Source organism: Aotus nancymaae, unplaced genomic scaffold (assembly GCF_030222135.1).
Source record: "Aotus nancymaae isolate 86718 unplaced genomic scaffold, 86718_ANA_hifiasm-v0.15.2.pri h1tg000011l, whole genome shotgun sequence".
Lineage (NCBI taxonomy): Eukaryota > Metazoa > Chordata > Mammalia > Primates > Aotidae > Aotus > Aotus nancymaae.
Genome location: NW_026988422.1, coordinates 54,993,833 through 55,012,013, shown reverse-complemented (window position 1 = coordinate 55,012,013; position 18,181 = coordinate 54,993,833). Strand labels below are relative to the sequence as shown.

The window sequence follows — 18,181 nt, the reverse complement described above, 5'->3', positions numbered from 1 at the left end:
AAAACCAACCAATGACTATACCTGTTCATAGCTTTGGTAAAAGGCTTTATGGAAAAAGCAGAAAGAGAAGAGAAATAACCACAATTAACTTTAACTTTCATATCTGTGAAATTCATTTAACCTAGACCTGCTCTGGGGGAGGAAAGAGGAAAGAAATCCAAGGGCAGCAGCACTGGCTGTCAGTTCTGCTCAAGTTGCCTTTGACTGACCCCTGAGTTTGTGCAAACCAGCAATTCTCCTTCCCCAAGCCGGCATTCCCAACAAGCACACGTTCTCCTGCCTCTCCTGAATTGGAAAAAGGGAAATCTAACATTATGTAATTGCCTGCTTCCACAATTCAAACTTAGGCATACTACAATCCTAATTAGAGGGAGAACTTAGTGCAACATGACAAGCAACAAATTAGAAATCTACAGGCTGAAACTTCTCATCCCAGACTTGGGGCAAAGAGAAATGCCTTTGCCTGACTTTGTGGCACACCTACTACTACTTACTACAGGCCAGCTAAAGAAGCCCCTGACATCCCTCCATGTCATTTTGGTGTCATCTCTCTACGCCTTTAAGAAAACACTCTGTTCTATTTGCAAATGGGGTTATTTTACTCTCTCCAGGCCAGAATAAAAGGAGAAAAATTGTTGTTGACTGGTGAACATTACCTACTGTTAAAAGATCTGCCCCGATGGTTTTTTGTACCCTCATGATTACAAACCAAATCACTATGTTCTTCTGTCCCTTATGCAAATCATCCATGTTTAAAAGACCCAGAACCCATGGAATCTTTCCCATGCTTCTATGACTCACTCCAGAGCTCATCAACAGCCCACCAGAAAAAAAAAAAAATGAGCTACCATCTAAGAATAATTAACTTAAATATAACCTTTGAAAGCAAGGTGCCATCAAAGTGTATGGGTTTTGTTTTTGTTTTTGATTAGCGAGGCACAGGAGAAAAACTAAAAGCAAAAATTCAACAAGGCCAATTTTCCATACCAAAAAAAGTGCTGCAGATAGAAGGCTGGATTGTCAATCTCAAGGGATAGTGGAATACCCTTATTTGTGCCTGTCTGTAGAATAAGACTCAAACTTCTGTGTGAGCACTGACAGAATACCATAATGCTTCTCCAGGAAGAAGGAGACCACCTCACCTCAAGGGCATTCACCCAACCAGCAGGGAAGTTTCTTCTCTACTGGCTCAGATTACTCCACTGGAAGGTTGGGTGACACAACATAAATTAGTCCCATTTTCAACAGGAAGCTCCTATATTTTCCTGTTTTATGTCCTGTTTTATCTCTCCACCTGACTGACCCCCTAGCCCCAATCTCTAGTAACCCTTACATGTCGCTGAGAAAGAAGGCCTAAAATTTAGTTGGCCATGGTCCAGACACAAGGATGGTACACCTAATTCCTTCTGCCAATGGAAATGAGTTTAAAAAGAGAAGAAAAAGATGAACCAAAATACATTCAGTTTAGTTTTTCTAAAAAGCATGCAAGTACATTATGCTCTGAGCTAATAAAGATTTCTTTAAAAACAAAACAAGAAAGCCTACAGACTCTACCATGTACAAACTTTAACTCATATTTACTTTTTCCATAACTTTGTCATTTGAGTAACTCTTAAAGCTTGGTTACCAAACATTACATCAATGTTGTTTTCATAGGCTTACGATCTTACCACAGATTGTTTGTTTCCTTCAATTTTGCATCTTCTCATTTTGGATATTTAATAAATTCTGAACTCCTAAGTGAGAGGAGAAAGTAGTAAAATTTTAACATACTCTAAGATAGGAAAAAAAAACAAAATAAACGAATATAATTAAATATGGACATCTGTCTTCCAATCACTGCCTAGTCATTAACTAGTTCTGGAACTTTCAACAAATCACTTCAACTTTCTGGGCTTCAGCTTCCTCATATGTAAAATGGGAAAGATGAGCCAGTTGAGTCAAAATCCCTCCTAGTTCCAACAATCCATGAATCTGTCCAACAAAAAGTAAAAAAACACCATTACAAATAAGACTTTATAGTTTACAAAGTGCTTTCATACATATATTCTCATTAATTTTCATTGCTCATTTGTGAAGCAAGTTCTGAGCCCATCTCTCCAGGAAACAACAGTAAAGTTCAGAAAGAAATTCAATTATTTTTCAAGATCTTACAATCAGAAAATAGCAGAGCAGCTTTTTGAAACCCAGACCTTCGAGGACAAATATAAGGCTGTATTATTTAAAAATGTTTAAATACATTAAAATTCAAAATAAATAAATAAATACATACATTAAAATTCAAAAATAATTGCCTACAATGCATAACCTTTATGGGGGATCAGGGTACCATAACCCCAAATAGCCCCACAGGACTACAAGTTCCAAGCGGCCAGGAACACTCTTTTGCTCACCACTGGAATCACAGAAACCAAAAGTGTACCTCCCAGATAGCGGCACTCAATAAACAATGCTTGACTCACCACTCAAAAGGTTAGGAATATAGGGATGCTATGGGGGAAAAAATTTTCTGAATTTTGAGATTTGAACTTCTATGATTTGAGGCAAAGGAAAAAATCAAAAAGGTACTCTATCAGAGCTCTAGTTCTTTATTAGGAGAATGAGTCTATATCTTTCATAGACAAAATCTAGTAAGATCAGTGAACCAACAGGCTCAAATCTGAGATGTCAGCCAAAAATCTTTAGGATATGCATACTTCATTTGTGCACTAATATGGACCAACAGAAATGATAACACAACGGTGAGGACTGAGAAGAGACACATAATCAGATTACTAATCACGACAAACTTTCCACCAAATTCCACTCTCACACCATTTCAGCTCTCTTTATGCTATTTCACAGCTCAAAGAGATTTTTTAAAAAAGAAAAAAAGTCACATATCTACAAATTCAGATTGCAACTTAAGATAGGACATATACACATCTCAACTAAGATCCCCCAAAGTCTATAAAACTGCTCATCTCAAGCAATCTTCAATCTATGACTTCAATAACTTACTAGAAGGTGTTTTTGAAAATTTCCTAAACAATCAAGGTGGGGGCACTATACCAAAATTACACACATACTTCAAAGCAAAAGCAAAGCAAATGCAGAAGCCTGAAAATACTAGTGAAAGGATAAAGGCAAAAGAAGAGTTAAATGAATCTCAATACAAAGTATCAGAGAGGTGCTCTGGAATTATTACCTAGAGCTCAAGTCAACCTTGCCATAGAATCCTCCAATGAAATCACAACCATCACTAACTCACACTTCAGATTTTTAAAGTTCACTGTACCAGAATTGCAATTTCAAACTCAAGGAGCCGAAGTAGGAACTGCAGAGAAGCTAACAACAGCAACACCTACTGACTGTCTCAAGCCACTCACCAAACGTGTTCTCTCAGTCAATTAGAGAAATCGAATGACAGTCAACTTTAAGAGTGCTTTACTTAAGCATTAATGAGATAAGAAAATTAGTTGTCAGAGAAAGAAAGGCATTCATCCCCCAAAATCTCTTATTTTGCCTCTAACTATTTATGTGGAAACAATCATTCATCATTTTAAATGCACTGTTAATTGCTAATGTTTTAGTAAAATTTATTCCATGAGAAAAATGTTTTAATACTAATACAGTTAAGAACAGAGATGTCATCTAATAGTTGGACACATCAGTGGCCATAATAAACTAGCTGAGACCTACTATTACCACTGTTCCATATTATCCTCTTTTTAATCCTGGTAAAGATAGCTTAATTGCAGCTTTCAAAAAACGAAGAGAAAAATGAAAGTTGTTAAATCAGGATTATAAAGAAAATTAATATTGTTACTAAACTGGCTGCAGGAAGGGATTCTGTATGATCTAACCTTGTACTTTTCCAGAAGATTCAGTCAGAGAAGCTTTGCCTTGGACGGATACTCCATAAGAGAAAACAGGAGAAAGTTGACACTTATCTCCCACAGAGTACCAGCACAAAAACAATGGCTTTAAGAGTCTGACTCAGAGTTTCAACATGAAAGGTTTGCTTTATAGAGGAAACGCCAATCCCAGTCCATCCAGATAGACCTGGAACCTGATGAAAGTCGACACCTCTACTCCAAAATTTGCATCGCATCGCTGGCTCCAGTTTAGAAACATAATCGTTTCACAGGTAGTATGCATTTCAGTGAATGCTGCCTCTAAACTATCCATGAGGAAAAATAAACTCTGTAAGGTAAACGTAGTCTAGAAGCCACCAATCTCCAAAGGCTTCCCTTAGAAAAATGCCAACAATTCAGCTAAACATCTTCCTTGAAAGTAAGCCATTTCCCATCTCTCTCTGTTTTCCAAACCGCGATGAAATTTCAACCTGCCCAACACGATTACTGGTCCACCTAGAAATGCCGTGGAGCGATTTAACAGCCTCGGAAATTTCCTTTAAGGTCAGGAGAGAAGCTGGTAACAGATGGGGCGAAGGAGGAAAAGTTCTTTTTGCGGCACACTCACGCCTCCCAGCCCTTTCGCGGTTTACTCGCTCCCTGGAAAGCAGGTTAGAGCATCCCAAAATTTCATGTCCCCAAGACCCCCAAAGGGGAAATTAACCACCCTCGGGCACCGAGCTGTACCTCTCCATTTCCCACAACTCAACCAACTCGGCCTGCCTACTCCAGCACAGCCTGCAAAGCGCTCACCCAGGTGACCAGAGAGGAAGGGTTGCCAGGTGGAAAAGAGAGCAGCGGGGTGGGCGCAACCGCCCGGACTGGGGCAGGGGTCTCCTGGCCTCCCGCAAAGGCGCCTGCCCCGCAGTTGTGCAGATTCGGGTTCTGAGGTGCGTGCGCGCGCCGGGCGCGGTGGAGTCGGACTCGCCCCCGCCAGGCTGCGCTATCAGCAAGCCACCAAATAGGAAATCAAACTTTAAACGGCCTCCCGGGGTCCTGCTCCGGGCCCTGGACCCCAACCCCGGCCAGAAACGGGACAGGGGGTTGTCAGCGGCCCTGCACCCCCGCACCCCCAAGGACCCAGGCGCGGGGGCCACTTACCGTTCGGCCCGACCTCCCGGTGCCGCCGCGCGTCCCGGGCGCGTCCGTCGCGCGCTCTCCCTGGGGAGAAAGAGAAACCGTGTAGACGGTCGGCGCGCGCTCACTCGCCGCCTCCTCTGCGGAGAGCAGCGAGGCCGGGCCGGGGCGGGCGCCGAGCACGGAGCGGAGGGGGGACTGGGGGAGGCGGGGGTGGAATCAGCCCAACTCCCGAGCGTGGCTCGGAGGGGGACCCGGAATGCAGGCTGGCGGGCGGGCAGCCGGCAGGGGCCGAGCTCACGGAGGAGGGGAAGGCGGAGGTGGCCCCGTCCTCGGGCATCAACTATTGTCTAGGCGCCCGGGCCCCCGCCCGCGCCATCCCCGAGATTCAGCACCCCCCATCACGCCCGCCCGCAGGGGAAAGAGCTGAGGGGGCGGCCAGTACAGGAAGCAAGTGCGGGGGTCCGTGCTCCGAAGATCCGAGGTGGGCGCGGGGGAGGGGGGGAATGGGGAGGTGCGTACCGCGTGGGGGAGGGGACAGGTAAGTGCCGACGGGGGCGGGAAGGCCTCGAGGACCGGTGGGGGAGGAAATGGGGAAGGAGCCACCGAGGCGGGAGGGGATGGAGTGGTTGTGGGGGCGGCCTCTTGGGCCCAGACCTGGCCCTCCCCGGGGACCCTCCAGCCGGGGATTCGGCGCTGCACTGACTTTTCGCTCACTCGCTCACGCACGCACTGAACTCGCTCACAAAGTTGCCGGCAGTGGCGGCGCCTCACTCGCCCTTCCCCTCCCCGCCCCGCCTCCCGCCCCATTCCTTCCCCTCCTTCACTCCTCCCTCTCCCCCAAGTCTCGGGTGAGATCACCGCCGAGCGGTTCTGAGAGGCGCGCAAATCTCGCGAGAGAAGCGGCGGCTGGGCCCTGCGGGCGGAGGAAGTGGAAGAAGTCGCGGGAGGGTAGGGGACCGCGGAACTTCTGGTTGCTATGACGACGGCAAAGCCCTGGATTCCTGTCTCTTGCGGAGAGCAGAGGCTGCAAACGTGGGTGCAGTTTTCAACCTGCCCCCTCCCCTGCCCGGCGCACGGGCGGTGTGGAAAGCGAGGGGTGGTTGCAAAAGGAGAATTTTTACACCGATTCAACAGGGCATCTCTAGAAGACCACAGTCATGGTATCTGGCCAAATTTGGCAAATGAGGCTAATGTATTAAGAGGTTTTGGGACACGTTTCTACCTAGAAGCCAACACATATCTGCACCCCAAATTTCTACCATGTATTCAGTTTTTCAGCCTTTTCTTCCAGTCTCACGCCAACTCCCCCATGCTCCCTTCCTCCTCCTCTTCCCAACACATATACACACACAAACATACCAGACTGGGCTCCTTCAGGAACTGGCTCATTCATCTCTGTATTCTCAGCGCCTCCACAGGCTTGGTCCATACTAGGTACTGGCTACTTTTTTGAAAAGTTGAACGCAACAGTCCATACCTGCCCTCAGTACTTGCCTTTGGCCCTACCCTAGAGAGTACCGTCAAGTTTGGACTCTTATCAACCACCCTCCCATTTCTATTAACACCATGTCTTTTTCAATGGTCATAATCTCTCCTTCATCTTTTTCTCATAAAAACCCTATTCATCATGGGGAGGGGAACAGTTTTTAAAAAATCATTAGGCATCCTCAGACGCCTTTATACCTACTCCAAAATGCTATTAAGAATGAAGATGAGGGCCGGGCGCGGTGGCTCACGCCTGTAATCCCAGCACTTTGGGAGGCCGAGGCGGGTGGATCACGAGGTCAAGAGATCGAGACCATCCTGGTCAACATGGTGAAACCCCGTCTCTACTAAAAATACAAAAAATTAGCTGGGCATGGTGGCGCGTGCCTGTAATCCCAGCTACTCGGGAGGTTGAGGCAGGAGAATTGCCTGAACCCAGGAGGCGGAGGTTGCGGTGAGCCGAGATCGCGCCATTGCACTCCAGCCTGGGTAACAAGAGCGAAACTACGTCTCAAAAAAAAAAAAAAAGAATGAAGATGAACTCTCCTCAGGCCCGTGTCTTCTTTTAATTGTAGAAACTTTTCTAAAGTGAGGGTTATTATATACCCACAGCCTAAATAAAATGGATATTGTGAATAGAAGTTAAGCTTCAGCTTTGTATTTCAAAATGAATGAGTAAAATTAGATTCCGTGGTAGGTGGATTGTATCTCAATTTTTTAAGTTCCTATCCATGAACATGGGGAAACCATTATTTAACTCAGTCCCACAGAACTAGAAACCTAAAGCATGAACCTAAGCATATGAAGACTAAGCAGTCAAAACTTTTAAGTCACTTGCAAGTTTAAATCCTAAATCAATTAAAGTTTGTGTATTAGAAACCTAAGTGGGCCTGGTGCAGTGGCTCACACCTGTAATCCCAGCACTTTGCAAGTCTGAGGTGGGCGGATCACAAGGTCAGGAGATCAAGACCATCCTGGCCAACATGGTGAAACCCCGTCTCTACTAAAAATACAAAACTTAGCTGGGCATAGTGGCATGTGCCTGTAATCCCAGCTACTCTGGAGGCTGAGGCCAGAGAATCTCTTGAACCAGGAAGGCGGAGGTTGCAGTGAGCTGATGTCACACCACTGTACTCCAGCCTGGGTGACAAAGTGAGACACCATCTCCAAAAAAAAAAAAAGAAACGTAAGTGACACTGTGATAAAAAGTAATAGACAAAGTAGTCAGGAAACTAGGGTTTAAGTTGCCACAAATAATTGAGTCTCCTTGAGAAGTTATTTAATCTCTGATTCTTCATCTGTGAAATGAGGGGGTAGCCCACATGTTAGGTTATTACAGCTTTGAAATTCTATAGCTGGTTGGCATGGTGGCTCACATGCATAATCCCAGCACTTTCAGAGGCCCAGGTGGGAGAATTGCTTGAAGCCAGTAGTTTGAGACTATCCTGGGCAACATAGAGAGACCTGTCTCTACAAAAATAAAAAATATTAGCTAGGTATGTTGACATGCACCTGTAGTCCCAGCTATTCAGGAGGCTGATGCTTGAGAATCACGTGAGCCCAGGAGTTAAAGGCTGCAGTGACCTATGATCACACCACTGCACTCAAGCCTGGGCAACAAAGTGAGACCCTAAACATATATATATTCGGAGCTCTTAAAACTATAACATTTTCCAATAAATAACAAATTTTCCTTTTACAGCAAATGATTTAAAAAAGTTTCATTTTATAGTATGTCAGTTTCACAAAGTATAGCTACATGTTGACAACTTTCTTTAAATGTTGACAATTTTATTTTAAAATTTCTCTTGTCCCAACTACAAAGACAACAAAAATATTGACCATGTTACAGTAATTTCAAAGGGAATCTATAGTTCATGATTTGCTTTTACACTAACTCAAAGCGGATTCCTTGTTATTTAATAAATACTCTAATTCAAACCAAAGACCCAAACTAAATACACTAAATACACTCCCAAAATAACTATAAGGAAAGAGGGAGGGAGGGAGGGAAGGAAGGAAGGAAGGAAGGAAGGAAGGAAGGAAGGAAGGAAGGAAGGTGGGTGGGAGGGAGGGAGGGAGGGAGGGAGGGGAGGGAAAGGTCGGGCAGGCCTCAGATTCATTGATATTAAAAATATGTTTAATATCACATTTTCACAAAGAAACACAATGGAACATCACCATCAGTCCTGTAAATCTGTTTTAAGGAACCATCTTTCACAACATTGCAAAATATTATAAATCAGTTGCAGCTCATTTGTTCTGGCTTAGCTTTTAACATGATTTTGCCCTTAAAGGATGGCTGCCAATCTACCTCCACCAACGCAGTACAATTTCAGGGCCATCTGTTTTATGACTCCCAGATAGCCTTTTGAAATAATTGACCCAAGTGCTAGCCAAATCTATTAACATTTTTCAATGCTTCTTATAAGGCTCAAGAGATGGGTGTTGGCCTCAAATTACAAAAATAACTTCCCTAATCTTCAGACATAGTAAAATAGTAGAAATTGTCCCAGGGATCTAAAACTGCTCTTTCAAGGCCCTGGGCTGCTATTTGTCCCTCACTGATGGCAGAACTTTCATCCGAGTTTCTAAAGGAGATAAAAAGTAAAAGCTACCAAAGCCTAGTTTCCAACTGCACTTTCTTTGGGTCAGTCACTCCTGCTGTATCCTCCTGACCGTCCTAGGGTTTCAAAACAGCAGACATCAGGCAGCAGAAGAAGGAAAGGGGGAACAGAGTTTGCCAGGAGCACAGACTAGATCTCAATCCACTTCCTGCCACTCTCTTTCTTGGCTCCTGTACCCATCTTTGCTCAATTCCCTTTGCCCCACTCCACCCGACCCCCACACACAAAGGATATGTAACCTTTCTAATGGTAAGAACATCTAGTCATTTACTATGTTGCTCCCTCCCTATTTGCTTCTGCCTTCATTTGAACCCAGGTGAATTCATTTCTCTCTGGTTATTTACTTCTATTCAACAAAACACCGTAATGTATAGAATATATCAAATATAGAATGAATTTTGACAGAGAGGCCTACCACACCAGGAAATTTTATGTATTTCTTAATATTATAAACACTGATTCACATTTGCATGACTTACAGTTAAAATCTGATTTTACCGGCCTATTATCAGTCAGTTCACAACTCCAGTAGCTGTACATCTACAGGGCATTATTCTAAGTGATATTTAGAAAGATTACTCTGAATAATTACAAAGGTCCAAAGTGCCCTCAAAATTATTCAGGATTAAATGATATCCCATGTTGTTTCAATTTTAGGGTTTTGTTATTTTAGCCTTGTTGGTGTAACTGTGTTTTCGTGAATACTGGATTCCTTAGAAAATGCCCCTTCTCTCATTTATGTAGTAGTATTCATTACAAGTCTAAAACACCAACTACTTTATAACCATTTAATACTCCGTTACTCTACTAACAGCAAAACTGCTATACTTCCCTGTACTCTCCCCTCCTGTTTAAAGGACTATTTCACACTTTCTCCTCCTTAATCAAACCTCCACCTAGTACTTCCAGCTAATGGCCTTGCTCCCTCTTTTGTTGGTAAAAGAAATAATCATAAGAGAACTGAACACACACACCCTCCCTATCACTGTCTACCAGCCTACCTGTATCTGTCTGCATATACTCCTCTGTCCTTCCTGTCACTTATGAACTCTCAGTGCTCTTAGACAAGATTAGCCTCTTGATCTGTGCATTAGTGTATCGCCTCTAACTCAGGGACATTGATTCAGCAACTATCTCCACTCTCTTGTATCATCAAATTTTCCTTCTCTACTGCGTCACTTCTAAGGGCTTACAAGCATGCCAGACTATCTGCCATGGTAAAAAGTAAAATGCTTCCTAGATTTTATGTCTCCCCCGCTTCACTTTATAACTGGAATCTTCAAAAGGCTCTTCCAGGCTTGCTGTATTCAATTCCTATCCTTCCCTTCCCTTGAATCCACTCTAAGCAACCTTTCACCCCCGCTACTCCACAGCAGGTCTTCTCAGGGACATCAGGGACTGCCTCATTGCTAAATCTGGTGCTCAACTTCCAAGCTCACCTGGCTGGAACCCTCAGCAGGCTCTGATTCCTAACCCCTCCCTCTCTCCCCTCCCTCTTTCTAGCCCAGCCACACTGGCATTCCTGCTATTCTTTGACTACACCGGGTGCTCTACTGCCTCCAGGCCTTGCATTTGCTCTTTCCTCTGCCTGGAGAGCTCGTTCCCCAAATATCTGCATGATTCACTTTCTGGTTCTGTTTAGATGTCTGTACAGAGGTAACTGTTGGTAATCTGCCTGCTTGCTCTTGGGTGCGCTCTCTCTTTTCCTGCTCTACCTTGCAGTGGGGCTGACCCCCCATGGGCCATGTTTTCCAGGACCCCTTGTCAGGGGCTTCCAGCTGGGTTCAGCCATTGGGATGCATAACAGGAATTTGGGACAGATGGAATACACAAGTGAAAGCCTTTCTTCTCCTCTCTCTGCTTCAGGCAGAGTTTTAGTAGCAAATGCATCTCCTTAGGCCCCAGGTTCCACTGGGTGATAACCATCCCCACGCTCTGATACAACTTCAGCTGGAGGGGGATAGTAGCTTCCTGGTGTTAAGAATCTCTGCGTTCCCTCATCACCCTAGTTAATTTCTCAGCTCTTCCATACACTGTGTAGCTTCCCTGTATAAAAATTCTCTCATTTTGGCCAGGCACAATGGCTCATGCCACTAATCTCAGCACTTTGGGAGGCTGAGGAGGACAGATCACTTGGAGCCAGGAGTTGGAGACCAACATGGCCAAACCCTGTCTCTACTAAAAATGCAAAAACATTAGCTGGAGGCTGAGGTGGGAGGATTGTTTGAGCCTAGGAGGTCGAGGCTGCAGTGAGCCAAGACTGCGCCACTGCATTCCAACCTGGGTAACAGAGCCAGACCCTGTCTCAAAAAAATAATAATAATAAAATAAAAAACTAAAATTCCCTCCTTTTGAATGACCAAGACCAGCTTCCATTCTCCTAACTAGACCTTGATTATTACAGTCACGCTTTACGAAATAGCAATCACCCCAATCTCATACTCCCCACACAGCTCTATTGCTCTCTGAAGTCCTATCACTCCCTGACATATTATCTAATTGTTTGTTGGTTTATTGTCTGTCTTCCATCTAGAAGGTAAGATCTCTGAGGGCAGTAACTATATGTCTGCTTTATTCACTGCTGTATTCCCACCACCTGGAACAGTGCCTGGCACGTAGTAGGCACTTAACACATTTTTCAAATGAGCAAATAGTGCTAATTCAGACAAAATAAAAGTGCTAGCAGAGTATGGTAAACAGAACACCCCCACCCTCCAAGATGTCCACATCCTAATCCCCAAAACCTGTGAATATGTTACCTTACGTGGAAAAAGAGATTTTATAAAGATATGATTAAGGTAAGGATTTTGAGATAGGGAGATTATCCTGGATTATCTGAGTGGGCTCAATGCAACCACAAGGTGGGTTCATAAGAGGGAAGTAGGAGGGTCAGAGTTAGACATGGAGATGTGACCACAGAAACAGAATCAGAGAGGAATCTGAAGATGCTATACTGCTGGCTTTGACAATGGAGGAAGAGACCATGAGCCAAGACATGTGGACAGCCTCTAGAAGCTGGAAAGGCAAGAGAAACAGATTCTCCCCTATAGATTTTGTGAGGAATGCAGCCCTGCCAATACCTTGATTTTAACCAAGTGAGACTTATTTCAGACTTCTGACCTCCAGAAATGTAAGATGATAAAATGGTGGTGTTTTACGCTCCAAATCTGTGATAATTTGTAACAGCAGTAATAGGAAACTAACAGTGTTTAATCAGGTATATAATCTCTTTGTAGTTATAATGTGTGTCTTGTTTAATCTTAAATCCCTACAATTTAATACAGCTCCTGACAAAGATAGGCACTCCATAAATGTGCAATGAAAGAATCAAGTTTAACAGCAAAGCAGAATCAGGTCTCCCATTCTGATGGAGTGGAAAATCCCTTACCTGGCTTTCTGGCTCAGAAAGCACCTTGCTATTAGGAAGCCTTTGTGAACTTTTTGAGCCACGAAGATATAGGGGTATAGGGTAGAGGCCATCCAGGTCTTAGGCATCAGTGTCAGCTAGAGAGAATGAGGACAAGTCACAAGGGCCTTGTGTGATATACTCAGGACTTGGGCTTTATTCTGTAGGCAATAGGGAGCCATTGAAGGATTTTCAGCAAGGGTGGAAACATTCACATTTGCATTGATAATGCATAGAATATTAGAAGCATGAGATTTAGAAATCCATGAGTTGGAGAAGAGGTCAGAACTGTGATCACAAATGCAGCAAGCAGTAGCTTATAAATTGCTAGTATGTTGCATGTAGGTAACATTTTTTTAGAAGGAGTTTCCCTCTTGTTGCCCAGGCTGGAGTGCAGTAGCACCATCTTGGCTCACTGCAACCTCCACCTCCTGGGTTCAAGTGATTCTCCCGCCTCAGCCTCCTGAGTAGCTAGGATTACAGATGCCTGCAACCACGCCTGTCTAATTTATTTTTTGTATTTTTAGTAGAGACAAGATTCACCATGTTGGCCAGGCTGGTCTCAAACTCCTGACCTCAAGTGATCCACCCGCCTCAGCCTCCTAAAGTGCTGGGATTACAGGCTTGAGCCACTGCACCCCGCCTAGATAACATTTTAAGTAACATGCATCCTCACAAACTTTCTTTCCTTATCATAGGCATTTTCTTTTGAAACAATTTTCCATTAAGCTACTCATGTGTTTCCTGGGTTTTCAGGTAATTTTCTTGTAAACATGGACAAATTTTTTTAAAAATCCCAAAAAGGATGAAAAGTTTTGGCCCACCAATACTTTTGACCTTTTTCTCTATACCATAGACATCAGCACATGCTACTCCAGTTATAATATTCTTTTTCTTTTTCTTTTTCCTTTTTTTTTGAAACAGAGTTCTCTGTGTCGCCCAGGATGGAGTGCAGTGGCTCGATCTCAGCTCACTGCAACCTCCACCTCCCAGGTTCAAGCAATTCTCCTTCCTCAGCCTCCTGAGTAACTGGGATTACAGGCACACAACCATACCTGGCTAATTTTTGTATTTTTAGTAGATACAGGGTTTCACTGTGTTTGCCAGGCTGATCTCGAACTCCTTACCTCAGGTGATCCACCTGCCTCAGCATCCCAAAGTGCTGGGATTACAGGTGTGAGCCACTGCACCAGTCCCAGTTATATACACACACACACCACACCACACACATACACACCACACCACACCACACCACACACACACACACACACACACACACAGACACACACTACATATATTAAATTGTCTCAGAACCATTTCAGGATTTTTTATTCATCCTACTAATAATATTTCCTTTTAGGAAGCTCTTTGAAGCATTTAAAATAACTTCAATATTGTCTGAGGAGCTGGAAATTCCCTTCCAAACAACCCTTTCCCCTTTATTCCTTTCATCAGTTTTCACAGTAGAGGTGTCAAGGAAGGAAGGTGAATTTTAAAAGTCCTTTCTCTACTCTCTTGTCTTTTTTAAATCCCCAGAAATGAAAAGAAACTTGCTCATGACTTGGAAGCGGTGGGCTGAGGCCTCCCAAGACCATCTGGGCTGTTCCATTGCCAGCCAGAGTGGAGGCGACATTCACACAAACCCAGGAGCTGCAGGGGCACGTGAGCTCCAGCTGCTTTGTGGTATCCAAGGAGCGCATAGTGAGATTCTGCAGGAGAAATCATGCTTTGCATGTTCTTGAATACAAGAAACATGTGTAGTGAGGGTTTCTGTTTGCAGGCAGGCCAAGCAAAACTACTGGAATATTAAAGCCATCACAGCCTTTATTTAAGGGAAAAGAGGACAAGAATGAATATGCTGATAGTTCAGAGATATTTAGGACCTTCAACAGCTCAGTACTCATCCTAAATTTTTACAAATCTTAGATGAAGCTTTTAAAAGCCCTTTTAAAAGGACTTTTATTTGTTCTTTTCACGTGGGGGAAAAATGATGAGTATATCTACTCAAGTATGAGAAATGGCCATGGCCACTCGGTGTAATTTTTTACTTATCCTCTAGCTACACAAAGAAAATAGCACCGAGTGTAGTGGAGGAAAATCTACTAGACCTCAAGCCTGGCTTGAATTCAATTCTGTACTCTAATTCAGACTTTATCTTTACCTAGCTGAGTCAGATAAATTATTTAATTTTTCTGGACTTCTCTTTCTTTTCTTTTCTTTTTTTTTTTTTTTAGACTGGGTCTCACTCTGTTGCCCAGGTTGAAGTGTAGTGGCGCGATCTTGGCTTACTGAAACCTCCACCTCCCGGTTTCAAGTGATTCTCCAGCCTCAACCTCACAAGTAGCTGGGATTACAGGTATGCACCACCCACCAGGCTAATTGGACTTCTCTTTCTTTAAATACAAAAGGAGAGGGCTAAGAGGCCATCCTTCCAGACTAAAAGTTTGTATGTTTATGTGTTACCATCTTTCAAGAGTCAGTTTGCTCCTGGTCAAGAATCTTTCAGGGGTCTGTTTGCTCCTGGTCAAGAATCTTTCAGGGGTCTGTTTGCTCCTGGTCAAGAATCTGAGGTCTAGACTTTTGCTCAGAGTTGCTGAACCTCTCTCCCTTCCCGTTTATTTTACTCTTCTTAGGATGGTCTCTACCTTCCCCTCCCCTCTCCTGTCCCTACCACACCCCATTCTACAACCCCATCTGAAATATCAAGGGTGACGATAACTCACTGGTAGGTTGGAGAGGGATAAAGACTTCTGAGCAATTCTCATAGACACCTCCTGTTCTCTGGTGCTGGCTGTGACTGGCACTGCTAGAGTAGATCTTGATCATTGCTTCTGGCATGGCCCGCCCATACCATCTGTTCTTATTGGCAGTGGAATTTTCAGGACTGCTACTCCCAGCTGCTTTCTCTTAGAACCTTAGAACAGCCAGCTTCTATGTCCCGGAGCTTCTGGGCAGTTCCTTTACTCATTCCATACTTCCTCTAGAGGGCAGCACAAATCACAGTCTCTGCCAAGCATATGGAGTTGGGATCAACACCATGACTCAGGACTAGCTTGTAGAATTCTTTCAAATTCCCCTAGCCTGGCATGAGAGTATGGGAGCAAGAATGAATAGGTCAGGCACGGTGGCTCACACCTGTAATCCCAGCACTTTGGGAGGCTGAGGTGGGCGGGTCACTTAGATGCCAGGAGTTCGAGACCAGCCTGTGCAACATGGCAAAACCCCATTTCTACTAAAAATACAAAAATTAGCCAAGGGTGATGGCACACACCTGTAATCCCAGCTACTCAGGAGGCTGAGGCAAGAGAACTGCTTGAACACAGGGAATGGAGGTTACAATCACCAAGATTGTGCTACTGCACTCCAGCCTGGGCGACAGAGTGAGACTGTCTCAAAAATAATAATAAATAATTAAATCATAATGAATAGATTTATTATTATTAATACATAGGTTTATTTATTAATAATAATAATTAATTAATTAATCACATCCATTGGCCTTCACTTGAAGAGTTCAGCATGGTAGAGTCAGATGGAGCTGACTTGAAGTCCCACACCCACTTCCAGCCTGATTAACAGAGTGGTTTTAGAAAAAGTTAACTCCTCTAAGCCTTGGTTTCTTATTTTTCAAGTGGGAATAATAATGATTGCTTCTTAAAAACACATGATTATTTGAGGATTACACGAGATCATACACGTTTTGTTAGACTCTGTGGACTGGCTATCTAGGGGCCATCACAACTCCCTTTTCTCTTGCCCTCTGAGACTTCCCTGAAGTCTCTAGAACTAGCTAAACATAAACTGAGGGCTTTATTTTGAAAACTGTGAGTTCCAAAAGATACCTAGTGGTAGAAATACAGTCCCATCTAAACTCCTTCCATCACTCATGTGCTCCTCTTTCTGCATCTGCCTCTATCTACAGCATTCTTCTCTCTTTCTAAAGACTAGTTTCCTCCATTTTTCTGGTCCACATGGGGAAAATATCTCCTGGGCTCAATCTGAATTCAAACATCTCCCCAGTTTTCAAACTACCTGGGGAGAAAAGTAACTGACTGACATAGCTTTAAATCAGGTACCCACCTCTAGATCAATCAGCTGCAACCAGGATCCTGGAGGCATGTTGCATAAAACGTCATGGAGGAATCATCACATGACTGTGGGGGTGGCAGTTCCCAGGGAAGAGGGAGGGCAGACAGTAATAAATGTCTAGGGTGGAGGAATTATATAAAAAGCATTAAGACTAGGTTTCAGCTGTTAAGATTATGATATAGTTGGGGAAAAGACACTAACATTGTTTTCAGTTTAAATTTATTTTGATGCTGAGGGGGTTAATGTAGGGAAAAACCAAAACAATCAATAGTGATGGAAAAAAATCTTCTGCCTCTTGAAGTCCAGTCAGTGAAGCTCAACAGTGCAGTGGTGGGGGTAGGTGGAGTGAGAACGTTTCACGTTTTCTCTGGAAGACATTGGCTCCTCAGGACTTTCTGCCCTTATGGAGCTCCAAAAGCACTTTTATTAAAAATAAAAGATGGCTAGGAGGCAGGTCTTGTCAGAGGAATAAACCATTTAAAGCGGAATCTTTCTGCTCTGGGCAGGAATTAATAGAATTAAGCCATGAAGGGGGATTTACTATACCCATGAAAGAGGTTACAAAGTAGGATAAGACAGGATTAAGGAGCATAACTAGAGTTCATGAAAAAAGAGATCAAGAAGTTGGGGACCACCCCAGGAAGCCAGTGGGTGAAGAAAGTAGAGAAGGGAGGAGTGTTCCCAGAGGGAGAAAAAGCAAAGGAACTGAGGATGGGGTGAATGTGGCATATTCGTGGACAGTCACATTGTGCAAGAGAGTGCAGCAATCATTAAACTATGAGATTTGCAGTGAAAGCACCCAGGGTACCTATTGAAACATAGATTCCTCACTGCTGGTGCAGAGGTTCTGATTTAGTTGGTCTGGGATAGGTCCCAGGATTGAACCTTAATAAGCCCTCTAGGAGCTGTGCTCAGGGAATCTACAGAGGACTGCTTGAGAAACACTGGTATCTCCACTGGCACTGCCTATTAATTAGACAAAAGAAATGGCTTCTCTTTTGGGGTATGTGTTTGCTGGGTGACAACAACCGACTACCAGACTGTGAAGTCCCTCCTGATGGCCCAAGAGAGCTGCTGTCAGCCATTGCCACCAAGGCCACCAATTTGCCAGTGACAGTTCTGGGGACTCCTTTGTACTCTCAGCCCCCAGAGGTGCCACTTGATTATCAGCTGGTTTGGCCTTCATCTCACATCTTGTGTGCTTTTACAGGATTACACCCAGCCCAAGATGCAACAGAATCAGTCTAGATGTTGAATTCTTCTTAGACAATGTTGCTGTTTATATGTCTTGCTGATTCAGTTACTTGTCTTTCACTACCTGATTATAGTTAATTTTTATATAAACTTAATAATCAGCATTTGTGTAAAAGAGTGATTTGTTTACTTTAATCTGAAAAAGAGGTTACATGTTTGAAGAGAAAAATGCTTCTATTCCAAACTTCTGAAGAACTGGTACTATTTACTAATTGCATATTCTTTTCTTTTTCTTTCTAAGCCACTTTTTATTTCCTCTCCTGCAATCCAACCCACATAATTTCTGTGAAGAAAAAGTGGAGTGGTGTCATTTTACAAGAAAACTCAGTTAAGAATAAGTCCAA

At 43.6% G+C, this 18,181-nt stretch overlaps 1 protein-coding gene and 1 long non-coding RNA gene across 5 annotated transcripts in view; one reads left to right on the top strand and one right to left on the bottom strand.

The window, feature by feature from the left end:
• The window catches only part of SIPA1L1 (signal induced proliferation associated 1 like 1), a 385,273-nt gene extending 380,238 nt beyond the window's left edge, over positions 1-5,035 (bottom strand). The window contains exon 1 of one of the 3 annotated variants that reach the window (XM_064374995.1): positions 4,998-5,035. The gene's annotated coding sequence lies outside the window, so the exon portion shown is untranslated. Of the gene's footprint in view, positions 1-1,670; positions 1,695-3,845; positions 4,344-4,997 lie in introns of those variants that run through there. The other 2 variants (XM_064374996.1, XM_064374998.1) reach the window with 2 other exon arrangements.
• LOC135274253 (uncharacterized) overlaps positions 4,334-18,181 on the top strand; it is a 35,476-nt gene continuing 21,628 nt past the window's right edge. For both annotated transcript variants that reach the window (XR_010342075.1, XR_010342073.1), the window contains exons 1-2: positions 4,334-4,507; positions 14,729-14,850. This is a non-coding gene — a long non-coding RNA (uncharacterized LOC135274253). The remainder of the gene's footprint in view (positions 4,508-14,728; positions 14,851-18,181) is intronic.